The sequence below is a fragment of the Mirounga angustirostris genome, unplaced genomic scaffold (assembly GCF_029215605.1).
Source record: "Mirounga angustirostris isolate CCGP_5_RB_7025 unplaced genomic scaffold, mMirAng1.0.hap1 SCAF_12, whole genome shotgun sequence".
In the NCBI taxonomy this organism is placed as follows: Eukaryota; Metazoa; Chordata; class Mammalia; order Carnivora; family Phocidae; genus Mirounga; species Mirounga angustirostris.
Genome location: NW_026991720.1, coordinates 56,261,783 through 56,288,487, shown reverse-complemented (window position 1 = coordinate 56,288,487; position 26,705 = coordinate 56,261,783). Strand labels below are relative to the sequence as shown.

The window sequence follows — 26,705 nt, the reverse complement described above, 5'->3', positions numbered from 1 at the left end:
CCGACGAGCCCGGCAGGAGGAGCGCGGGTCGCCCGACCATCACCTTGCGCCTCGCGTGGGCGTGTTTCGCTTCAGAAACCCAAGTCCTTAGGCACCCGGTCCTTCCCCTGGGGGGAATCGCCGGTCCAGCCCCGAGCTCTCCTCCGCTCCACCCTAGGCGGCTTTCTGGGTCCTGCTGCCTCCCGCGCGTCCTTCCCCGCGCCTCGGCCGCGCGCCCAGGTGTCCCCGCACTCCTCGTTCCTCCCGGCCCGCCACTCGCGGGCCTGCGGGTCTCCAGCGCCTGGGCCCGCGCTCCCGTCGCCCGCCCTGCCTCCCTTCCCACCCGGCCCCGCCCAGCCTCCGCCGCGCAGGGGCTCCCGGCCTGGTCTCTCCGTCTCCCTCCCACCTCCGCCCCCCTCCTCCCCAAGAGGTGCTATTTTTAGTAAATCCTCCGCGCGCCGCCACCGGCTCAGCTCGCAGCTCGCAGCTCGCAGCCGCGCGCACCGCCCTCCCGAGCTCCCCCCCGCGCGGTGGCCGCGGCGGCGGCGGCGCGTCCCGCACATCGCGCAGCGCGAACCGAGCCGGCCCCGCCGCGCCCGCCGCCCTCACCGCGGTCTCCTTCTCAGGCGCCTGTCGCGGCTGGTAAGTCCCTGCTGGCGGAGCAGCGGCGGTCCCCGAGTCAACTTTCAATCCCCCCTTTGCTTCTGCCTCGCCATTCTCTTCTCCGCGAAAGATGGCTGTTTGGAGAAGGGGGAGAAGTTAGGGGGTCTCCGGCGCGGGGCGAAGGAGGGAGCGACAGCCTCAGCAGGCGCGGGCGGAGGTGAGTGGCACCACAGCCCCGTCCCCGGCTGGTGCCCGGGGAAAGCCTGGGAATTGGGGGCCAAGCGTCCCCCGGATGTACCGCTGTATCCCCTGCTCGGATTCCCCAGGTTAGCAGCATCCCAGTCCGGACCCCGACTCAGCTTGCCTTGCATCTTCCAACCCAGAGGCTGGTGGGTTTAAGGGAACCTTTGTCGTAAGTTCAGTGCCAGGTCATCTTTTTTTGCTAAGCAAAAACACATTGGTTACGACAAGCCCAGGCGAGGGGTCGGTGACATGACACCCTCTCCCTCCCCGCCCCCCAACACACACACACACACACACACATACACACACAGTTTATACTGGAGCCGAGTTATGAATGAAAAGTTTGTACTGCCAACGTGTTGCTTGAGGGCAGCAATACTTAGTGGGGGTACCTTTGATGTTTCGTGGGGGGACTTCAATTCCAAGTCTATACATCAGAATCCTGGGTTTTAAGAAAAGTTCCGGAGCCTGGGGTATGGGAAATAATGCAGTTTCTTAGCTGGTGGAAGGAGGTTGGTAAATCGTAAACTTATTAGGGTAAACTGGTTAATTAAATGCTTCGAGGGTGTCACAGTGGGGACTAGAGGGAGTAGAGGACAGGGGGCGTTCCTTGAGTGCCTAGCGGGCAGCGTTTGGCTTAGAAGCCATCGCCCACTTGTCCGCAGTAAGAGGTGTCAGAGGCCTGTGCGTTCGTGGTGTGATCGAGTGGGACTGAGGTGCTCTCCAGATCCGAGGCGAGGTTGTCAGGAGCGGTGGCCTGCAGCGTGGAGCTGAGGACGCGATTCAGGTGATACGGAATTGGAATTTCTCTCGTGAGTCTCCTACGCTCTAATTTCAGAAAGATGTGTCGCGTTTGTTTTCCCTGCCGGGACGTGTGTATAATCTCCTAAAAGGAACTTTGAGGTTAAGTAACTGTAACACTTTGAAATCTGTGGGAAATGGGCTATCTACATAAACCCCTTTCTATGTATATTGTGCGTGTGTGTATGTGTATGCAAAATGTGAGAGTGGGATAAGAAGGGCTTAAAAAGTTGAACTTAACTGGAAAAGAAAGTGAAGAGTTAATATTCTTCTCCCCAAAGGGTATAACAATGCTTATAGAACTAAATACTCTTGGTGTGTTGAGATTTCTCATAAAGGGTAGGATTTAGGAATTACAGGTATTTAGAGTACAATCAATGTTTTCAAATCTTGCAAGCATTATTGAAAGCTAGAAAAAGGGAGTAAAAACATGGAGAATTTATATTAAAGAAAAAATAATTTAAATTATTTGGAAAAAATTTGACATTTGGAAAGGTCTGCATGTTATTTTCTAATGCGCTGCAAATCTTTTAAATCCTGTAATTAATAACAGCACAGAATAAATTGCAGTTAGTAAATGAGGACAATTAAAATATCATGTTTGGAAAAGATAGCTTTTGAACTACTCTTTGGTACTGTGGGTGTTTATTATGGAAATTACTGTGACTAAAAACTTGTTGTTAAATGTATTTGCTTTTTACCACAAATAATTCGTCTTCCTTTTCCTTTTAAACCACTATTCCAGTTTGGACCAATTTAATTACCCGAAGACCAAATCACTCATGTGCCTTCTGGAAAGCATTTGCATTTAAACTACTTAATAAGAACATTGTATTTCCAAAAGGACAAATTATTAGTCAGTTGTAACACTTTCTTGTAATTTATTTACTCATCCATTTTGTTTGAATGAGGCAAATCTCAAGAAGAGAGCATTTCCTTGGAGTATGTCATTTTCTGTGGGGGTGGAAAAAGTGAATCTTCTCGTGTATGTTTCAGTCAGAAACAGGTGTGGGTCCAGTGGGAATCCTGAGTCTGACCTTTGATAATAGACTGCCAGCTAGAGGGAGAGATGCTTTCCCAGCTCTCCTGAATTGATCTTCCTCATTCAGAATGGACACGGTTAGATGCACAGAGGATTGTGCAAAAGGAATTAAGAGATTTAAATGAAGTACAAGTCTATGGTTAGGAAGGAAGTATTTTTTTTTTCTTTCTTTCTTTCCTTTTTTTTTTTTAAACCTCAGTCTTCCTCTTTCTTTCCCTCTGCAATTCAGCCTGCTGGGCTGGCCTTCATTGGAAACACTCTTTGGCTACAGAGTGTTTGGCATATTGAACTGCCATCCTCTAAAAATAATGATGGTCCTTCTGAAATGAAAAAGGTAATTTTATACACCGGCTTTTATGATAGAGTGTTTTATGACCACTGTTATGTCCAGTAATATGGTAGACAAGAGTTGCTCTATGAAGTTACTGTCACTACATATAAATACTTATTATATATATTTGGGGTATGTTTGGAATATATTTGGGTTTTTAGGAATTTTAAATCATAAAACCAACTGACCAGATAAGTTGTCTAACTAGTTTAAGTGATACACATAATTCAGATTTGTATTAATATCAACATCTAAGGATGTTTTACAGTTATATGGCTTTCATTTCTTTTCATTAGACTTATTTCTATTTTGAATTTGTATTTAAATATTACAACATATTATACTGCAATTTACACCTGCTCAGTGGGGAAGGTGTAGGTTATTCTTAAATAGAGATACGGAGAAATAGCTAACAAGGAGAGTCATTTGAGAAACATATGGACATCATAAAATCCTTCTGTATGTAGCATCTGTACTTTCTCATTAGTGAAATATTGTAGTTATGGACATTTTTATTACATTCAAATGTGGCTTTTTATTTTTGCTTCAGTGGTTTTTTTTGTTTTAAAATGTAATTATATTAATGTTTAAATTGGTGGGGGCTCTTATTGTTTGAAGCCCTTTCTTGTCAATAAAGATGTCATACTTAATTTTTATTGCACACATCCGCATATATGTACAATTGTTTCTTAGCTTGCTATTATAACCCTTGCCTTTCTCAGATATTCTTCAAAACACTTGAGAGGCACGTAGGAAGACATATTGTTCTCATTTTCAGAAGAAGGCAGCAGGTACACAGATAGTAGATCCAAGGTCACACACCAGTGAATCAGTGTGAAGCTGAGGGTAACCTCTATATTTCTTGTATTCTGTTCACAATAGCAAGCTGCTCCTGTGGCTATGTTGAACGGTATTTTCATAAATTTCTACAGCCTTGGATCTTTAAACTGCCTAGCTTTCTAGATATGATGATCAGATTTTATATCCGCCAATAGGGTCATAAGGGAATGGGCCCTTACTGTGGCCTGCTGATGGAGAACCGTGACCTCAGTAGGTGGTGTTAAAACAAACATACACACCTTTGAGGGGTATTCATTCTTGCAGTCAGTCCATATGCCACACATCTCTGTTTCCATTGGTCCTACCTTATCAACCACATACTGTCCTTTTAATGCTCAAAGCTGCTTTGAATTTTATCAGCACAGTCACCAAGCTTGAAGATCATCAGTGGTTAGAAGATGTCTAATGGTTAGAGAACTCAGAATGTAATTTTTGAGAAGATAGAGTATTGACTGAGGACAGTAATGGACCGTCCACTCCAGACCCAGCCAGTATTGATTAGGGATCATGTTTTTCTGGGTGTCAGGATACCCATCTTCTCCTATAAGCTCTGCTTGTTTGGCTGAACTTAAATCAAAGTGAACAGTGGGTTTATGCAGTTATCTGGTTCTTTCTGTTCATGTAGACATCGTATCTAGATAAATCAGACTTAAAAAAAAAAAAAGGATGGCAACTTGTTCTTCTGTGGAGAAGGTACTCATGACTTTTTCTTCACTTTTTCAAATTCTGCTTTTCAGATCTCACTGGAATTTTTCAGGGTAATTGCCCACATGATTTGTTAACAGCCAAGACTTATGATATTGTATTGTTAGATTCAGAAGTGGAATACATTACCCACGATACAGAAGAAAGCATTGTATTTTCGTAGAAAAGAGTAATATGTAATGTTATGCAAGCTTTGTGTATTTGAAGAAAATACTTTAATCATTTTCTAATAAGGAGATGGTACCAGTGTTCTCTACTTTATTAAGTTTATTTATTTACTGTCCTTTCCCTAAATGTATGGTTTATAGATAGAGTTCATCCAAACATTTTAAGGGTGAAATACTGAGAAAGTTACTTTTGCAGTGTGATTTGCCATTTACTATAATGAGTTCTGTTTAGAGCCTCAAGGAGAGGAAAACACCCATTTTTAATATTCTTTGCTATACCAGGGAGAGTATAGCATGCTGCTGGTGAGACTGAAAGTTGAAATTCCTGGAAATGGTCCTTTCTTCCCATTTCTACAGAATCTGTGATAAGAAAGAGATTAGTGTGGACTAGTTTAAATGGAATAGTGTTGAATGGAATTTGAAATGGCCAGCGAAGGAAGATAAGATTTGGTTCACTCAGATCTCACTCAAGATATTTGGCAGCAAGTCATTGAAACTAACAAGTTAATTTAAGCATTAAATGAATGTATGAGAGGATATTGACTCTGTTTTCTGTTGCTTTGTAACACATTACCACAAATTTAGCTGTTTGAAACAATGCACATTTATTATCTCTGTCATTGCTCAGGAGTCCACATATGGCCCAACTGCATCCTGTGTTCAGGAATCTCACCAGCTGGTTAAGCCTGCAGTCCTATCTGAGGTTCACTTAGGGTAAGATCTGCTTCAAAGCTTCCTTAGATTGTTAGAAGAATTCATCATCTTGTGGTAGTAGGAGCGAAGTCTCTATGTTCTTGCTGGTTGTCAGTCAGGGGCCACTCACAGCTTTTAGAGGCTGCCCACTGTTCTTGGCCATGTGACCCTCTCATAGGCACTCTTAGAACAGGGCAGCCTACTTTTCAAAGCCAGCAACAAGAGTTGTTGCTACCCTGTAAGACAGTATTTTATAATGAGTGGGAGTGACATGATAATTTTGTCATGGAAGATAATCTAATCAAGGCTGTGACATCCGTCACCTTTGCCATATTCTATTGATTAGCAGCAAGTCCTATGTTCTCTCTCATAGGAGAGAGTATTGCTATCACTGTTGGCACACCAGCTTCTATATTAGAAGCTGAGCTCTGTATTATAAGAGAAAGCATTCATATATAACCATGGGGTTCAATTGCTCAGGGTTCCTAAAGGATGACAAGAGTCTACTGCCAGAAAAGGACAAATATGTGAGCAAATGATTGCTTAATGAAATGTTGAAGTTTTTGATGGTGTAGGCATGATGACCATCTGGAAACAGGTTTGAACTGGAGAGTAGCTGGAAGCATGCAACTCCTGAGAAAGAAAACTCTGGCAGGATTTAGGAGAATGGGGGTAGTGAGGCTTCATTTAGGAATGGTGGTGAGTAAGGGACAGGAGAGGCTAGGTAGGGAGAGACAGGGGGGCTCACCCAGGGGACTAGTAACCAGGCTCACAGAAGTCCCAAATATGGAGAAATCCAGGAGATATTAACCAGAGAGAAGGGAAGGCCTTGTTTGTTCTCATGATATTTACAAGAACACGTTTGCTCTAAATATAGACAGGATATTCTCATGATATTTATAAAACCACCATGTTATTGACATGAAATTTACCAAGTTCCCTGGTCAGTTTTCTATATAAGACCTACTAGAAAAGCTATCAGCCCATAAAAGCCCTCAGTGGCAACCCACTGGGGACCCCTCTCACTCTAGAGTTTTTCTCTCTCCTTTTTGTTCTTATCTTCACTTAATAAGCTTTCACCTCACCCTTTTGTCTAGGAGATTCATTCTTCCACTCTGTGAGACAAGAACCCTGCAATGGTGGTAAAAAAGGAGTAGAAGCCTTTAAAAAGATGAATGATTAGCAGACATGTTAGTCTAGGCATTGGCTTAATTAGTCCTTAATATATTTCACATATGAAAGATCTTTAAAGGATTACTGCCACCAATCCTTGTATGAACCAGTACTGTGATTTGGAGGTCCACAAATTTGGCCTCCCCTTATTTTTCAGGAGGGAACAGAGCTAGAAACCATCTCCGTTTCATTGTACAGTTGTGGCTCAATGAGTATCAGGTGTTGCATAGGGGTATGGGGGGGAGGGGGTCTATTGAGCAGTGCTCTAGCTCCAAGCACGTTGTAGGAGTGATTTTTATCCAATCTGCATGCCCTCTCTGGCAACTTGAATTTCAGTTTCCCTAGTTCTGCCACCCCTGCTTCCCTCCCAAGGAAATGGAGACTTTGAAAGGTTAAATACCTTGCTAAGGGTCATTCAGATGTGGGGGGCACCAAGACTTGAATCTAGTTCTGATTTCAAAGCCCATAGTCTTAACAGCACCCATTCCCTACTCACAAGCAGTAAGTGAGGCTTCCAGGGGAAAGGCTTGTTCTTCCCACTGAAGTGAATGTCGGCACTACAGTTGTTCTTGGGTTCCTTCGTTCATCTTGTGAGAACTGGATACTGGAGTATGAGGGTTAAAGAGGAGTGAGAGCGTGTGCTGCTTTTTTTCCCAGCAGGAAGTACAGATTATAGGTCTGTCTTCCATCTAAAAGTAAGAATGTGGAGTGGAGGCTGTATATTTTTATTTCTACTTATCATTTTGGCAGAAATATAAAGCTCTGTGTCTCCTTTCTCTCCTATATGTAGATTTCTATTAAATTCAATTAGGAAACATTATGCATTCTCATTGCCTCTTTGGCCATAGGGTTCTTTCTTCAGCTTTTTCAGTAGATGCCACTGTTTTGATCTACTTGAAAAGTCTATTGAGACATTTCTCCTTTGTTCTTCTATTACTCAGTTCCCCTTTCTACTCTGTGGTGCCTCTGAATTCTATTCATAGATACTCTACTTTTTTCCCTTCTGTTTTATGTACTTAAATCTCTTCTTTAAGTGGATCTAGTTCCATTGATCACAGTCATTTGCTCGGATCCCGTTGATGCTCTACTGCAAAATACAAGCTCAGTGTGGGACTCATCTGTATTCTGTTAGTTTTACCGAGTTGTACCCCACATCCCAGCATGGTATGAGGAAGACTTTAAGATTTCCCTGGGCATTTAAGTCAGAATACCCTAAAGCAGCACTGTGATTGGGTTGTGTTAGGTCAGGTGCATACCAGTGGACCACTCAACTGTGGCTTACTAGGGTGGGCTACAATAACCTAATCCCCAACAAGTTACAGCTCAGGAAACCTTTAAGTAAACTTATTTTTTCACATAGGACTTAGATAGTCTAACTTATCTTAGGCCAGATTTGACCCTAAAAGCCCAAACTATTTAGCCTGGCATGCAGGTTCTCTCATAGTCTGGACCTAGCCTCTATTTAGTCCCTCTTCATTTTTAAATCTCATCATTCCTTGCTTTAAGGACATAAGCCCTAAGCTTGGAACTAGCTAGTGACTTTAGGTTTTAGATATTGAACAACCAGCCTGACATGTAAAGAAAAGTCAAGATGTGAATGAGTGTGTGGGGGAGGGGTGAGGAGATGAGAAACAAAAGCAATGTTTCAGTTTTTCAGTTCCAGCATCCAATCATTCTATGAGGCCATTCTAGCACTAATTTTGTGGTTTTATGTTTATGTGAGCAAGAAGTTTTCCATAAATTGAGTTTGTCTTTTGGAATTGAAAAGAGTACCAAATAGCACAAGTTTCTTTCAGTCTAGGATTCTCCATGCATTTTTTGAACCTGCTACCTCTGGAACTATCAGTAGCTATCTCTTAGCCAAAATCAGAGTGTTACTCCTCTGGAGTTTTATTTGGGAAGTGTGCCCTTTAGAAGGTGTACCTTCTCTGTGCCCCTTTTCCCCTGTGCCCAACTTCTATCCCTCCACTTTTGTGATGCTTCATCAGGTCACCGTAGCTCACAATGGTCTCCTTCATTTCTGAATCCCTATAGTGATTTAGGCCTTTGGCAATGGTTTACACAGATGTAAAGTTGAATTTTATTATTAATTGAAAAAAATCTGTAATAATAAAAGGCTACTATCTGAGTAAAGCTGTTAAAGGAATTTGCATTTTTTTTTTTTTTTGCCAGAACAGCATCTTTAATGTATTAGTTTTGAAATATAGTGGAAAATTTAATATATGAAATGACTTACATCTCCTTTTGTGGTCTCTTTGCAATTCCATTAGAGATCTATAGCCTCTCATGCCTAGAGGGAAAGAAGGTTTGGCTTCCTCCTGAGTACCCTTCCAAGTAAGGAAGGAAGAATGGTCTGATTTTAGCTAAGCTTACTGGTCTGTCCAGTATGAATCTAAGTTAGTCTTATAAACATTTTGTAAGTGTGTAGGAACATAGAATAAAGTGCAAACACTTTTACTTACGGATTTCACAGATTATAAAACCCAAACCAATGAGCCAACATTAAATGTAAACAGCAGAATTGATGAAATTGAAAGGAACAACATTAAATTTTGTGATAAGTGATATATTCCTGAACTTACATTGCCAGTGTTGGGTTTAATAATACAAAGATGTAGCCTCAGATCTTGTTCTTATTTAATCTGTTTCTGTGTTTTACACTGATATACACATAGGAAGTGTCCTTTTAAAAAATAGATTTAAAACCCTTCACAATATTAACTTCAAGGCTTTGTTTGTTGGTTCAGTGTAATCAGACTTCATACATGAACAAAACTCTACTAGTAAATAATCTTCAAACGTCAGTTTTAAGGTATCACCTGAGCACTCTATAGTGTCTTTTTGTTCTCTTAAAGATGTGATCAGCATTGTGAAATTATTGAATTCTAAATTGAATGTGTAAGCCATATCCAAAGATTGCAGGAATGGAGAACAGATTGCGTAGAAACTACACACAGATAGCACGTATGCATCACCTTCAAGCACGATGATGATTTTAACCGCTATAGAGCAGGTGCTTTTGGATGCCTTACTCCCATGTGTTCTATAGTGACTCAGTTCATCCTCACCTTTTTTTCTCATCAGACTTTATTTATTTAGCAAACTGTATGTTATTTTGCCTTCACCTAGTACCTGCATGATTGAGAAAACCAATCACAAATAGTGGAATGAAAACTCCATGGTGGTTATTTTGTTTTAAAGATGCTTATTCAGAAATTAATTAGAATATATTTATATTTATTTTACACTTCTTTTTTTTTATTATTTAAAGATTTTATTTATTTGAGAGAGAGAGAGACAGAGATAGCAAGGGAGAGCATGAGTGGGGAGGAGAGGGAGCCTGACTCTGGGCTCAATCCCAGGACTCTGGGATCACGACCTGAGCCGAAGGCAGATGTTTAACCAACTGAGCCACCCAGGCGCCCCTATTTTACACTTTTAGATTGTCATCCCAGTGAAAACCCAAAATGGTAAAACAAAATTGCACATCAAACTTTTCAGTTTAAAATACATAGTCCCAAATACTAATTGCCACTTAAAATATTTTATGTCTTACTCTGTGTTGTGTCATTAACTAAATTGTAAGCCCTGTGAAGTCAGCGAGAACGTGCTTACTGTTTTTTTGTTTTATTCTACAGCACCAAGTGCGTTTCTGTTAGTTGGTGCCTAAGAAGTGTTTGCTGATGGACCAACTGTTTATATGTTATTTCCTATGGGACTGTGAGCTCCTAAGGGCAGGGACTATTTTATTTTAATCTGTCGATTCCAGATGCCTAGCACAGCAACTCTTACATGAGAAATCCTCAATAAATGCTCTGAAAGAAAGAGCGGATGAGTTACTAGCTTTTGTTTGTGTGTGTATGTGTACATTTGCATGTCTTCTTTTAGATCTCATGCTTCGTATACAAGGCACTTTTAACACTTATATAGATCAGTGCTATCTAATAGAATCTTTGCTGATGATGGAAATGTTCTGTATCTGAGTACTCCAATTATCATAGTCAATAGGCACATGTGACATTTGAGCACTTGAAATGTAGTCAGCCTGAGAGCCTGAATTTAACTTTTACTTAATTTTAATTTTAAAATAGTGTCATGTGATTGATAGGCAGCTGAGGTCCAGACATAATGCCTCCATTCTCAAACTCATTTGCCCACATCACCAATACTGCACTTTTTCGTTGTAATTAGATGTTGTTGGAAGTTGTTATTGGATGAATAAATTGAGTTATATTACTTTATTTGAGTTCTATTACTTTAAACACAGGGCAATATATTCCATCAAATTCGTTTTATTCTTTTCCCAAATGACCAACAACATTGAATGTCATCCTTTCAATCATTCCATCATCTGCTTTGGGTTTTTATAATTTCTTTATTAGTGTAGACACCTGACACTGACTGCTTTATCAGAAAAGTTTTACATACACTTTTTTTTTTTTCTAATTGCCAGGTTTCCTTGTGTTTGCTAGTCTCATTGTTTTACACCTTTTCTATCCTAATAAACCATTTAAACTTGGATTCTCTATTTGATCGTCATTATTATCATCATTGTTTATAATGGTGTTTATAATAGTCTGTATTTGATTTGATGTACTAATGTCTGCTGATATTCTGATTTCAAATTTATGTATTCTTTTTTTTAAAGATTTATTATTTTAAGACAGAGTGTGTGCCTGTGTGCCCGCGCATGGTCGCAGTGGGGAGGGCCGGAGGGAGAAGGAGAGAGAGAATCTCAAGCAGACTCCCCACTGAGTGCAGAGCCCCACTCAGGGCTTGATCCAGGGACCCTGAGGTCATGACCTGAGCCGAAATCAAGAGTCCCACACTTAACCCACAGGGCCACCCAGGTGCCCCATCAAATTTCCATGTTCTTAAAAATATGTAAATACTACTTTTTTTCTGTCGAGTTTTTTGCTTTTCATATCCTTTTATTCTTTCTGGTAGAGAAGAAGAATGAAGTGGCATCATACACACTTAAACGTATGATGACTCAATCCTTATATAAGATACAGTCTCACCATTACAAGTTTCGCAGCTGGTATCAATTGCATGAAATCATTATACCAGGATTTTTCCTTTAGAAAGACAGGAATTGCTTCCTCTAAGTGGCCAAGGTCTTTTAGGCAACTTGTGGCACTTTAAGAGCAAGACTTTGATTAAAACCCATCATATATTTATTGAACCTCAGTACTGGGTATATTCATATATATTGTCTCATTTAATTCTTTTGAGAATGCTGAATCTAGTAATATGTAATGGTAGAAACTAAATAGGTAGAGACCAAATATCAAGTAAATTGATGTAAACTCTGTTGGCAAGCAGAAACACTTAAGAATTTTCCACTCGTTCTCTACTGCTGGAGATTTAATAGTTTTTTATATGGCAGAATTTGAACACAGACTTTGGTGTGGTGACTTGCCTTTGTTCATTCTTTTAGTCTAGTGTATTCACAAATTTCAATATGCATCAGAATTTCTTTTCAGGATTGTACACTCAAAAGCCTGTAAACTATACTTTATGGCTGAGTTAACTTCCTTTCCAGGGCAGTTTTGTCAGTACAAAATTTTTATCTTGGAACTACTTTTCCCTTACTACCCAAAAGATGCATCTTGTTTGTATTTCTTTATTTCCACTTTTGTTCTAGCACAGGGCTACTCACTGAGAAAACTTGTAGATATGCTTTTAAATAGATGTCACAGAATAAGAGAAAAACTCCGTAACAACATATAGAATTTTACGCTTGTGACTTGCGAATTGTGCTTTGGTCACATGATAGCTTTCATCTGCCTCTTAATGGTGAGAAGCTAGTGCTGCTTTGTTATCTTCTGCTCCGACTTGCTGATAAGCCTTCTCCTAAAAATACCTAATGATGTGTATTATGCATTATGTTCATTTTAGGCAGGTTCGGGGGATGAGGAAGAGAATTTTGTTTTGTGACTTGTGCTGTAAATATATTTTTATTTATTTTTTTATTTTTAAAGACTTTATTTATTTGACAGAGAGAGTGAGAGAGCACAAGCAGGGGGAGCAGCAGAGGGAGAGGGAGAAGCAGGCTCCCAGCTGAGCAGGGAGCCTGATGCGGGACTCCATCCCAGAACACTGGGATCATGACCTGAGCCGAAGGCAGATGCCTAACTGACTGAGCCCCACCCAGGCACCCCTATAAATATATATATATATATATTTTTTTTTTTTTTAGATTTTATTTATTTGCGAGAGAGAGAATGAGAGACAGAGAGCATGAGAGGGAGGAGGGTTAGAGGGAGAAGCAGACTCCCTGCTGAGCAGGGAGCCCGATGCGGGACTCGATCCCGGGACTCCAGGATCATGACCTGAGTGGAAGGCAGTCGCTTAACCAACTGAGCCACCCAGGCACCCCTATAAATATATTTTTGATCTACTTATCTGTTTGACCCAAATTTTGAAAGTTACCTGCATTAAGTATTTGATGAGTTTAACATTGTAGTGAAACAATAATTACTTGCTTTTATTTATAACTTTTAACAAAAGCCACTGTGAAACCATGTGAGCTGGAGTTACTACTTCTCCTTTATGAACACAAATGTAACTCAAATTATATATTCAAAAGTATAACACCAAGAATACTCAAGCCAAATGAGAAAAGGTAGACCAAGTGGAATGGGATTTTAGAATAATGCTACAGTTTTAATTTCTCTAGAATAGCAGATCTGAAATATTCTTGGGGAAATTAATAATTTTTGAGTACTGGAAACACATAAAATTTTATTTCATATCTTATTTAATTTTTCACATACCTTACAAACCCCACACCACCTTATTTTTGCTTAAACACCAAATAATCTTTTAAAGAGATTATATAATAAAACCAAATCTTTTGTATTTCGTCATGCAGTTGCTATTTTAAGTACTTTTTGTTCCTTTCATTCTTTTATTTCCTTTCATGCTTTCAAACCGTTTCCATCTGGTATCATCTTCCTTCTGCCTGGAGGGCTTCCTTTAACATTTCATGTGGCAAAGGTCTGCTAGTGATGAATTCTTTCAGCTTTTGTATATTGGAAAAGATCTTTATTTCACCTTCATTTTATAAGATTTTTGTTGGATATAGAATTCTAAATTGACAGTTTTTTCTTTCAGACTTCAAAGATGTTGCTCCACTGTTTTCCTACTTGCATTATTTTTTAGGAGAAATCTGCTGTCATTCTTATTTTTGTGTCTCTTTATAACAACATGTCCTTAAACGTTTTCCCTTTTTCACTGGTTTTGAAAAATTTGATTATGGTGTGTTTGATTATGGTATTGCTTTCTTCATGTTTCTTGTAATTTGGGATCATTGAGCTTCTTGGCCCTATGGATTTATGATTTTTATCAAATTTGAAAAGAGTGTAGTTATTCCAAATTTGTTTAGTTTCTCTTATCTCCCTACTCTTTCTGGAACTCCAATTATATATTAGGATTGCTGATGTTCTATTTATTCTGTATTCTTTTTTTTCTCTGTGTGTTTCATTTTAGATAGTTTCTATTGTTGTGTCTTCAAGTTCATTACCGGTGATCACATTTAGAGTGTTTTTTTTTAAATCACATACATTGAAGTTTAATTTAGATGTTTTAAAAATCTTCCACGTCTCTACTTTTTTGAGCATATGGAACAGATTCGTAAAAACCGTTTTAATGACCTTGTCTACAAATTCTAACATCTTTTTAGTTCTTGACCAATTTTGTTGGGTTGATTTTTCTCCTTGTTATGGGTTATATTGTCCTCCTTCTTTGAATGCCTGGTAATTTTTGATGGATACCAGACATTGTGAATTTTACCTTGTAGAGTGCAGGATATTTTTATATCCCTATAAATCTTCTTAAGCGTTTTTTTAATGGGATGCAGTTAGTTACTTGGAAAAAGTTTGATCCTTTCAGGTCTTGTTCAGCTTTACCCCAACCTCCATGAATTATAATGTTTTCCAGTCTTCCTGGTGGGAACAGGCACAATTCCCAGCCTTGAGTGAGTGCTTGGTACTGTTCCCTCTAATCCTTTCTGGTGGTTCTTTGCCTGGCCATGTGTTGTTTCCCTTATATATTGTGCTGATCACTATTTTGCTGATACTGAGGGTTATCTGCAGATCTTTGGAGATCTCTCCCTGTTCAGTTCTCCTTCCTCTGGTAGTTCATTTGGAGATTTCTAGCTGCTCTGATCTCCTTAGATTCTCAGATACATCTCTTCAGCTCAGGGATTGTGCTGGGCTCTGCCTTGTTTTTCTTCCCTGAGCCATTGTCTAGAAGCTGGAACAGTCATAAAGCTCATGTCATCACTTTCCCATTTCTTAGGGTTGGTATTATGTTTCCTGTTTCTCAAGGATTATTGCCTGATATCCAGTGTACTGAAAACTGTTGTTTCCTATATTTTGTATAGCTCTTTCATTTTTTGCAAGAAGAGTGCATTTCCCATCCCTGTTATTTTATCTTGATTGGAAGTGTGTATCCTCCATTCATTTTTCTCTTCCATGTAAAATCTTGTTGGTCAAGATAATTTTGGAGATGATTTAAGTATTTAATACTCACTTTAATGCAGTCTATTGTGACATTCTTTTTTAATTTTCAGTAGGTTCCAAACTTTCTATAATGAACACTTTGTACTACGTATTTTCAAAAATTAAGTTTTAATAGTCATTTATGTCCCATATTATGCTTGATGATTTTAATCATTGCCCTAGCTATTCAAAATTATTCTTAAAGCAAACCAGTCATAAATCAAAAGTGAAATTTGTTAAACATAATACTTTACATACTTTTACGTGGGTAAAAGATGCTACTATAGGGAAATACTGTGTCCTATTAGCTTGTTTTTTAGGAAGGATTGAAGTCGTCAGATAGCTTTATAATAATATACTCTTAAATTTATAGGAAGTGAATGATCGTAAAACAGCTAATAAATCATTGTCTTTTAAATTGTATTGCTTTTTATGGAGTTCCTTTTTATATTTATTTAGGGGATTCTGTAGTTCAGGGGTAAGTTTTTAGAATGTTCACATATCAAGTAGTAGTCAACTATGTGCTGGTGAACTATTTTATTTTTAGTTTTCTCTAGTACTTGAATGATAAAATATAGCACTGTGAACTAATATGAGAATAGAGTGTCAAAATTCAGGAGCACATCTTGCTTTAGCGCATGTATGTTGTTACTTCAAGCATTTTCTGGCAGTAGGGGCACAATTGACTGTGTTAATTTAAAAGAATCTTTGAGGTGGTATAGTTCCATATGCTGTAGGAATATGTCAATGATTTTTGTATTTTATAATTTGAGTTTTTAATGTAGTCTTTTGAAAGCTAGTTGTTAAGCATGGCAAGAAGACTAGAGTTGCTTTAGAATTCTTAGGAAAATAATTTTGTAAGAACAAATTAAAATTAACTTTAACTTTCTTCAGCACTGTCATAAATACCAGCATGATGAAGCCAAAATTGTGGCAATGTTACATTGCTCTGTTTCCAATATATAAGCATAAAGGTTAGGCCAGATTTATATTCTCTTATAAAATTGAACCAAAATATAAATTATTTATAGAATTTTAAGAACAGAATCTTAAAAATTGAATACCATTCTGTGCTGGAGACTGCTAGTTATCTCCCTGTATCTACTTTTCCATCTTCCTCAAACCCGGAGCCCCTGAATTTTTGCTGAGATCAGACCCCCTACAGAACAAAGATGGCATTTCTCAGCCTCTGTTGCAGCTAGGAATTGTGCCATGTGGCAAAATTCTGGTCATAGGAAATAAGCAGGAGTGATTTGTATGACTTCCAGATGGGCCATTAAAGCACAGGGGTGTGCTCTCTCTTCCATTCTTACTTGCTGGAATGTGGATTTGGCGGTGTACTCTCTTAGACCATGATAAGAGGCCAGCATTCTAAGGATAGCAGAGCAACCAGATTTTTTTAAAAAGCCTGGGACAATGATGATGACTTCTTGAGGTAGAGTTGCCATACCAGCTTGGAGCTTTATGTGACTGAGGAAGAAACTTCTCTCTTGTCTAAGCCACTGTTATTTTGGGTCTCTACCACACACACGGGCAAAACTATACACTGTTCTCACAACTTTTTTTTGTTTATAAGACATGTTAGTAGTTAATTTTTATAACTGTAAACTTGAGAGGAGCAAGGGATCATGCCTCATAGAGATCACAACTTCTTCATAGAACGTCATTAAAAAAATTGGGTAGTCCAATATCTGTCAGCTAAAAAGGCCAGCATAATTAATGATGGCTCGTCTGTGAGAAATCTAAGTAAAACTTTGAGGCACATAATTCTTATGCTGATTTTTGAAGAAAACAAGATTTGAGAAGAGAGAGAAAACTAAATTATTCAGCTTTCTACTTGCTCACAGTCACCAAATTTTTTTTTTCATTTTCCTATATTTTGTATTTCATGGTTTTCAAATCCTGAAGTTCCCTTTTCAGTCCCAGTGTGAAGTGGCTCTCTGTGATATTTTTCACTATTTATTACTTACTTCTCTTTTTGGAATCTATCATACCTGAGCCTCTGGGTTGTCAAACCCTTATGGTTTCCTCCTCTGCCTCTGTTCTCTCCTCAATCTCCTTTGTGGGATCGTCAGTCCACCCTTTCCCTGTGTATGTACTCTGATTCTTAGCTCATCATTCCTTTCACTTTATGTTGGGGAGATCACAAACTGCAACTCATAGGCATGTTTTGTTGATATCACAGAATTTATTTATTTATTTATTTATTTTCAAGGTTTTATTTATTTATTTGACAGAGAGACACACAGCGAGAGGGAGAACACAAGCAGGGGGAGTGGGAGAGGGAGAAGCAGGCTTCCCGCTGAGCAGGGAGCCCGATATGGGGCTCGATCCCAGGACCCTGGGATCATGACCTGAGCCAAAGGCAGATGCTTAACGACTGAGCCACCCAGGCACCCTGATATCACAGAATTTAAAGACACATTGCATTAATTGGCTGTATTTAAAAATCAGGATATTTAACATGAAATCCAGATTTTGGCTTTTCTTGACCAAGGAAAAGATCTGACAATACTACATCTACATTCTCCATAGCACTGAGGTGGTTGGAGCGGAGTGGTAGCTGCCTTTTAGATTAGATGTGTTCTTTTCTCTTTGTTATAGTCTCCACTTCCTATTGCTTACATCTTGTGTTTTATTTATTTTCGTTACTTGCCTGATGTTTTAGGCATTGAAGTTTATGATACTCATATTCCTGTGTAATTTAAGTTTTAAGTTAATTGTTTTTAAAAGCAATTTTCTGGGGTGCCTGGGTGGCCCAGTTGGTTAAGCGGCTGCCTTTGGCTCAGGTCATGATCTCGGGGTCTGGGATTGAGCCCCCGTGTCAGGCTCCCTGCTCTGCAGAGGAGTCTGCTTCTCCCTCCTTCTGCCCTTCTCCCTGCTTGTGCTCTCCTCTCACTCTCGCTCTCTCTCAAATAAATACAATCTTAAAAAAAAGCGATTTCACTTTCCTTCCCCTTCCTTTTCAATTCCAGTTCCTCCTCCCCATCTTTATTATTATTATTCTAATTAGACTATCTTGTTGTCCTACCTGGTTTATTTGCAGTAGATACCTGACTTTTATGCCTCGTATTTTCCAAATTAATCATTCTCCACACTGCCTGTATTTTCCAAATTAATCATTCTCCACACTGCTTCTAGAGTGACCATTCTAAAATTAAAATTTCAGTATAACTCTATCCAACTTCAAGACTTTGAGTGGCTCACCTGGCTTCTGGATGACTTCAGACTCCTTAGCATTGATAAGAATGTAAAATGGGAATGGTTCAGCCACTTTGGAAAACAGTCTAGCTATTTCTCAAAAAGTTACCATATTATGTAGCACTTCCACTCCTAGATGTATGCCTGAGGGAATTAAAAACATATTTCTAGACAAAAGGTGTACATGAATTTTCATAGCCATTAATATAGCCAAAAAGTGGAAACAACCCAAATGTCTACCAGCTGATGAACAAACAAAATGTGGTATATGCACACAATGGAATAATCCTGGGCCATAAAAAAAGAATAAAGTACTGATGGATGAACATTGAAAATATTATGCTAAGTGAAAGAAGACTGACTTATAAGGCCTTTTGTAAGTTCACATATCGTACAATTCCATTTGTATGAAATATCAGCGGTAAGAATAGAGTATTGGTTGTCGGGGGTTTGGGGGAGGGGAAATGGGATGTGACTACTGATGCACATAGGTTTCCTTTTTGGAGTGATGAAAATGTTCTGGAATTGCACAGGGCTGATGGCTGTACAGCTCTGTGCATAAACTAAAAAAATCATTGAAGTATACAGGTTAAAAGGGTGAATTTTATGGTATGTGAATTATACCTCAAAAAATAAATCCGGGACCGTAACAGACCTGACTTTTGCTGATCTTTCCAGTCTCATTTCCTGGGACTTTTGTTTTTCTGCATCCCCTACCTGCCCAGAGCTCTCCCCTTGTGCCCGTGTACTAATCTACTAACTTCTAAGAGTGCCATGCTATCTCTCTTTGTTATCTGTTTACACATTTCTGCCAGAAGAATCCTACCCCCTCGTCTCTCTCTCGGCCCATCAAAAGAATTCCTGATTTCCTTGAAGTTTTCATTCAGATCTCAGCTCTTCTGGAGTCTCTTATACACATCACCGCAGCTGGATTACTTGAGAGGAGGGTTAGGTAGATCCTCCAGAGCCAACCAGGAACACCTACAAAATGAAAAGAGATGAACTTTGATGAACTTATCCAAATTTTGCAATCAGAAAATCCAGCGAGAAGCTCTTTTATTTTATTTTTTTATTTTTATTTTTTTTAAGATTTTATTTATTTATTTGAGAGAGAGAGAATGAGAGAGCACACATGAGAGGGGGGAGGGTCAGAGGGAGAAGCAGACTCCCTGCCGAGCAGGGAGCCCGACGTGGGACTCGATCCCGGGACTCCAGGATCATGACCTGAGCCGAAGGCAGTCGCCCAACCAACTGAGCCACCCAGGCGCCCTACGAGAAGCTCTTTTAATTTCACTGTGCACATAAGTGTTCATGTTTTGTAGTTTTTAATTTTAATTTTAAATAAAATAGGGTGGGCTAGGTGTGGGGAACCATATTTTAAAGCAAACATAAGAGTTTTAATCCAGTTTTGCTGCCTCCACACCTCATTCCTCCTACCCCTTGTAGGTTAGGAGCCTTTCCTTTGTGACCCCCACCCACTCTCGGCATCCTCTGTCATCCTGAATGGTCACCGTTCGTTTTTCTGTCTCACCATCTAGACTGGGTACTCCTTGGGGATAGCTGTGTGTCTTTCATTTTTCCATCTTTACAAGTAAATCCTCCTAATTCTCCATAGAATGTGTTTGGCAAATTTTGAACAAATGAGTGGACATACTGAGTGGCATCAAATGTAGGCATATGGGAGAGAGAGCTTATATTTGCTTTACTTAAAATCAGAGACCTGTGGACTGTTTAAGAAATGCTGTGTAATTAGATGGCTTCATTAAAAAAACCTGATGTCTCTTCTCCCTGCCCCCCAGCTTTTAAAAAGTTATTTCAAGAAGAGTAGATTAATAGAATGTGAGAATTTTTACTTTTCTCGGCCCATACACCTGAGGAAGGTGTTAGATAGAAGGCCTAAAGTGGGTATTAAAATGGTACTTTGCCCAACAGGTTTTTAAAGTGTCTTCTGTACTTTTCAAAGCAGTCTTTCTTTCCCTTTCATGTCAGAAAATTCTTAAGTTAAAATTTATGTACTAACATTAACTCCCAGTTTGGGGTTTTTTTTGTTTTTTTTTTTTTTACTGTGCAGTGGCAAATAGTGGCTGGTTAATGTTTTCGCTTTGAAAAATGTGATTATACTAAATTATTTATAAATGATCCCTGACTTTTTTACCTTTGGTTTTTAAAACTAGAAACACTTTACCATCCTACGGTATTTCATTTCCCAGAATCAGACTCTAAGACAAAAGGTTGGAGATCAGGTTGTTTTATTTAGGAGGCAAAGGACACATGAGTGGGAATAGGGAATATGCAGTCAGTAAAGGGTGTGTATTAAGCCAGCTACCATTTTGGGCAACTGAAGCTTAATTCTTTTGGGCAAACTGCAAGAAGGTATCCCTTAGAATTGTCTACCCAAGAAGCAAGGAAGCTTCTTGGGCATTACACCTTAGAACCAGTTACTCCTTAGTTGAAGGTTGCTTCCAGCCTACTGTAGAGGTCCAGAGAAATCCCTCAGGTGACAAAATGGAAGTGTTGGCAGTTGAAAGTCTGTGGGCGTGCATTTGAGTAGTAATGGCCAGGGGATGTGGGCAGGCATTAATAGTATCTGCTGTATATGGAGATGGTACACCATAGTGAGAGGAGTGCTAAAGTGTGAATAATATCAAAATTTAAGTTAAGCCGTACTCAGATGTTTACCCAGCCCTCCACTGAGTACCTACTATGTGCTAAATACTCTGCTGAGGTATACTGATTTGCTTATTGAGCCACTTAGCTTTTTAAAACTCAGGTTCTTCATTTATCAGATAACTTACTTTCTTCCTTTCAAAGTTGAGTATAGACGGGATGATATTCCTGAAAATACTTTGAAATGTTTAAAGCAACATTTCAAATTTATTATTACGGTATTTACCCAAATATACCCCGATAATAAAAATGAGGTTAGACCATTAAGTTGTCTCTTATCAGGGATATGTTAGCCAGTCAAAAGCTTTTTTTTCTTAGGCTATGTGAATCTGGCCTCTATGTGCAGTTTGTGTAAGATAGTAAATTTATAAGTTCCATGAAAGGAATAAGGTGCCATGGGGATGGCTATTTTTAGTCAGTTGGCAGTGAAGGCATCCCAGGGAAAGTAGATAAAATGAACCTTAAAGTAATAGGTAGGAATTAGCTATGTGAAATAGGGAATTTATGAAGGGATAGTGTATTCCAGGAGAGCTTGTGTTAAGTACAAGAGGCAGTGTAGGTGAGAACCCACCCAGTGCCCAGGTTCAGCTTTTGAGCCCATGGGCTGGCTGTGACAGGGTCACATTCTATCTCTGTTTCTAATTTGCTGTGTGGTATCTGACTGGTTATTTAATTTCTTAGCCTTTCTTTCCTTAACTGTAAATTGGGGATCCTAGTACTATCTACACTCTTTAGACTGTTGTAAGGATATGTTGTAAAAATGCATAAGATACATTATGTAAGGCAGTTAGAAAAATTCTCAGTAACCTCATCTGTAGCTTTGGGTATCAGTAGAGTTTCAGATTACAAGTCTTGTTGCTTAAAGATCTTGCACGTAGTCCCATGCAACGGATTTCTCAAAGTATATGGAACGTTAATCCAACAACATCTGCAAGAAAAAAAGATCATGACATTAAAAGATTTTGATAAGCTGTATGTACCGTTGATGAATGTCATGGAGAGTCATATCAAGATATTAACATCTCTGAAAAGTTTGGGAGTAAATAAATCTTTTTGACTTCAATACTGTGCATTAAATTTCTTTAATCACCAGTTTCTGTTAGATACCTATTCACATTGGATATTCTTTGGGAAATGTTAATTCAAAGAGCTTCATAGTGGATCAAGCAAGTTACCAATAATTATACATCTACATTAATATTATCTATCAAGGAAATCATCTTAAGAACTTGTAAATGTCTTTAAGTAATATGACCTTTGTTCAAAGTATTTTTTGAGATTCTCTCTGTAGATATGCCTCTGAGCCAATTTATTAGTCTCCCCACATCAATCATTATGTGATCTTTTATGGATTTCATTCCTCATTCTCTACAGAGAATTGTATCACTTGTGCTGTGATTCCTTCTAGGCCTCAGATCTGTTCAGAATGATGTTTTTTTGGCCTCACTTGAGATAATTTAAAGAACATTCCCCAGACAGTTCTGAAAGTCGATTTCCAAAAATACTTGGAGTAGTGCCACCATCATTAAACTAAGTGGATAACTTTCAAGGTGAACGGTTTTAAAAGGGACGGCAACTACTTAGATGTGTATTTTCTCTGCAGAATAAATGACTTGTCATTTTATAGTCCTACCAGGAGTGCTAAGTTCCTACTATGTGCTTGTCTCTGTGGTCATTATAGTCAATTTGGGGCAAGTGTTCATAGTCTAATTGGGGAGATATAAATACTCAAAAGTAATCATTATAGAAGGGCATAAATATAGTCAGAGAAAGATCAGAGTGCTATGAAAGTAGAGAGGGAGGGGTGTCTTCCTTGGGGGTTAAAAAGATTCCCAACAGCAGAGATGCTTACAATGAGCCTTGACCACCATGTGAACAATTGAGAGGATATTCCAGGCTGAGAGAAGTCAAAGTACAGAGGCCCAGAGGTGTGAAAGAGAGTGGGGAATGACAGCCATGTGAGTGCAAGTGGGGTGTAGGGTCCTTCTGGGAAAGTGGAAGGTGATGAGCCTGGGAAACCGGATGAGGTCCTGACCATAAAGGGCTTTGTAAGTGCTAGGGGATGGAATTTGGAGTTTATCCTCTAGCTGGTAGAGCACCACTGATAGATTACTAAACAGGGATGGCCATAGTCATCATTTTAAAGAGATTGTTTTGGTAGCACTATGTGGTTGAGTCGGAGTAGGGAAAGACGGGAAAAGGAGCTCATGGGGGCTATTATAGTGGTCCAGGCAAGAGTAAGTCTAAGCTAAGGTAGCAAGAGTAATGATGAGAAAGAGGGAACAGCTTTAAAGTGTATTTAAGAGATGGGAAAGCAGATTGTCATGAAGGAATGGATAAGAAGAATAAGGGGAAGGGCAAGTCTCAGATGCTTTCAGATGGGGCAGGGTTGGATATTGGCACCATTTAGTTAGATTGGGATTCAGGAGAGAAACACATTTTGTGGGACATTTATGGAGTTCTGTTTTGTACTTGTTGAGTTTGAAATAATTACTTCAATTTATACCTTTATTGATTCCCAGAGTAACTACTCTATGCTAGATAACGTGTTAGACTCTGAGGATACAGCAAGAAGAGTCACAATGTTTCATGTGCCTGTGAAGCTTACAGCCTACTGGGAGAGACAGACATAAACAAATAATTACCCAACTAATTACTTAATTAGTAAGTAAATAAGAAGGGGACCTAACTCATAAGGTATTGTGTAATCCATTCTGGTACTTAGCAGAGCAGCCTGGTCGGCTAAGTGATAGAGATTTGAGGTCATTGGTAAATTGTTGCTTAACTAAAGCCATTAGTGAGATTGCCTAGACTGGATTTGCAAAATGACCAGGAAAGGGGACTGAGGTTGGAATAACATGAACATTTATAGAGAATGGTGAATAAAATAAATTCTAAGATGAATTTGGAAAAGCATGGCAGAGTAGTTAAAAGGTGTGTGGAAAGGATTGGGAATGTGGCAGAGAGATCAAATAACATAGGTCTACAAAAGTTCCCGTGGACTAGTAACTGCAAGTCCATGTTGGCTCTAGCAAGAGCAGATCAGTAGAGTGGTAGGTGTATAAGCCATATAACCATGCAGTGGTGACCTGGAGCTGGCTTACACGGATTTGTGAGAATCAGATTGTTAAATATTCAAGAATTGTGCAAGCTGTTGTTAAACATAGCCGTTAACTGTAAGCTGAATTATGTATACTTATAATTAAATAAATTATATTAAAAATAAGTATAATGTTTAAAATCCACCCTTCCTACTTGTTTTACTACATTTTCTTATTGTCTGTGCTCTTACGGTTATTTATGTCTATTTTATCTGGATAATGGATGCACAATATAACGTTCTGTTACTGCATATCTCTTCTGGAGTCTGTGTTCATTGACTTCACTTTGGTATCTTGAAATTTGCCATAGTGAGAGTATTTACACCATGGAAATTGGCAAATGCTGCAAATGTGAGATTTTGTTTTCCTGTTGTCTAGATTTAAAGGGATAGAGATATTGTTAATAATACAGACTAAACTCAAAAGTATGTTGGATATGTAGCAATTGCGTTATACATGGCACAGGAAATGGAAGAAATATGCTTCCAAATATTCTCCAAATACGTAAAAAAATATTATCCAGTTCAACAGAGAAGTCACTTCCATTTTGATGAGCAAGAGAAGTTCTGACATACATATTCATTGTTTCACTTTCATCTCATTCATGAATGTAAAAGAAAATATCAGCCAACATTCATGTCAGAACATACTAGATTTGGTAAATAGCAATGAAAGCATTTTATAAGAAACCAGTTGGAAAGAAAAAAAGAAACCATTTGGCTCTATGGAATTGAAGGTAAAGAATATTGTGTATTTTATTATATGTAAATTGAATGCTATATCTTTTATATTAGTAAAATTTATAATCAACACATACACACAAACACACATACACACACACACGTGTTTATTTTTAGAAAAGCCAATTGCTAAACATTTATCAGCACACAGTGGTTGTATATATGGGATATTTGGAAACAGGTGGGATCTATTCTTTTGAAAAGCATGGCAGAGAAGGATGTTCTTTAGGTACTAGGTTACAGGTAGCCAGAAGGCATTTTGGGCTTTTTTGTTTTTTGTGTTTTTATTTGAATGGATTTATAGCCTTAATGAAAGGAGCCAGTAGAGAGGGAGAGATTGATGGTGTAGAAGAAGGTATAAGTAAACGTTGGAAGAAGGTGACAAACAAATGGTAGGAAATGGAATACAGACCATTGTGAGAAAATTAACCTTGAACAGAGGGAGGATCTCAGTTCTTTTAAGTATGAGGAATGATAGCATATAAGATGTGATAAATTTAAGTATAGATATATTAAAATCATTTACATCAGTGAATTGTAATTTAAGAAGTGGGAAGGATGAGCGCAAGAAAACTCAGAAAGCAATCAGTTAAATTATGAATAAATTGTAGAATGAGAGGTGAGTACTGTGATTGACCAGGGCAAATTTTCATGTTGATTTAATCTCTGAAATATACTGTGTTGTATTTTTAGTCTGTTTTCAGGTGGAGATATTTAAATTTTAAAAAAGTCAATTTAAAGGTACCTCATGCATTTAAATAGCAAGTATTACTTGTTTTACTTAGCTGTGCAGTGTGATACTACATTTCCATGGACACGGGTTGAGTTTCTACAAGATGATCAGAAATGGGGTATAATTTGAGGTTGACTAAGCTGCATTCATTGCATGCATGGGTAGTTTGAACACAAGGTAAAATGTTATCCAGACTGCTGAAGAAAACAAGTCTTATTTTGGAACATGACTTTCTTTAGCATTACAATTTATGACTTTTTCACTTGGATTCTTGCTTTTAACACACTCATATTTATATATATGCTTCAATCAAAGAAAGGCATAACATTTTGCTTATCCTGTCTCAGTTCTATTAGTTTTTCATTATTAAAATTTATAGTCCTGTTTTTCTTTCAATTGAAATACGGTAAAATAAAATAAACTGCTTTACACTTGCATAGTAGTTTAACATTTCAGGTCTCTTCTGATCTGTTTTCTCAAATATAAATTAAATAATTAGCCTAAGTATTCAGAGATACTGGTACTGATGATGCTAAATATGGATATTGGTGTTGAAAATACATTCAGCTGTCCCCTGGTTGCCATTACAGCTGCCATCTTTGAGTCTGACATTGTGTTACCTCCTTTGCAATCTCATAGCACCTCAACCATCTGGCTGAGAATCTCGAGGTCTTAGCCTTGATGTTTGGAAGACTGTATTTCTGTTGTTAGAGTTAGAACACTGTTCTTGCTCTGCTCAGACAGCTGGTCCTGGTGTTTGTTCATTGATTATGGGTGCACGATGCCACTGCTGGTCTAAACCTCATGTTCATGTTTCAGGCGGAAAAACGGGGAGGGGCAGGGAAGGGACAGCACCAGGCATGTGGTGTCTTGTTTAATCACAAAAGCAAAAGCTTTAGAGAACCTTAGCACTTCCTTAGTGTTTTGCTTATACCTCATTGGCCACTCCTAGCTACAGAAGAGTTTGAAAAGTGATTATTTAGCTTCCCAACATCTGTAGCAGGAGGCAGCAAAGGAGAAGAGAGAATGACTCATGAGAGAGAATGGCTTTGGTTAGCCAATTAATAGTGTTTGTTAAAGGGGAGGCTCTCAAGCCCTGTGTAACTCCAACCTTTGCACTTCTATTTCTTAACAATTTAAGGCTGTTTTTTTTAATTTTTTTTTTTTTTTTTTTTATCT

The 26,705-nt window shown here is 38.7% G+C and overlaps 1 protein-coding gene and 1 long non-coding RNA gene across 5 annotated transcripts in view; one reads left to right on the top strand and one right to left on the bottom strand.

Annotated features, from left to right (window-relative positions):
* Positions 1-471: 471 nt before the first annotated feature.
* Positions 472-26,705, top strand: part of HDAC9 (histone deacetylase 9) — a 918,445-nt gene continuing 892,211 nt past the window's right edge. For 2 of the 3 annotated variants that reach the window (XM_054505258.2, XM_054505260.2), the window contains exon 1: positions 473-621. The gene's annotated coding sequence lies outside the window, so the exon portion shown is untranslated. Of the gene's footprint in view, positions 622-26,705 lie in introns of all 3 variants that reach the window. The other variant, XM_054505263.2, reaches the window with a different exon arrangement.
* Positions 5,505-26,705, bottom strand: part of LOC135362104 (uncharacterized) — a 40,724-nt gene continuing 19,523 nt past the window's right edge. For both annotated transcript variants that reach the window (XR_010406506.1, XR_010406507.1), the window contains 3 exons: positions 21,760-21,880; positions 19,112-19,266; positions 5,505-5,640 (listed from right to left, as the gene is read on the bottom strand). This is a non-coding gene — a long non-coding RNA (uncharacterized LOC135362104). The remainder of the gene's footprint in view (positions 5,641-19,111; positions 19,267-21,759; positions 21,881-26,705) is intronic.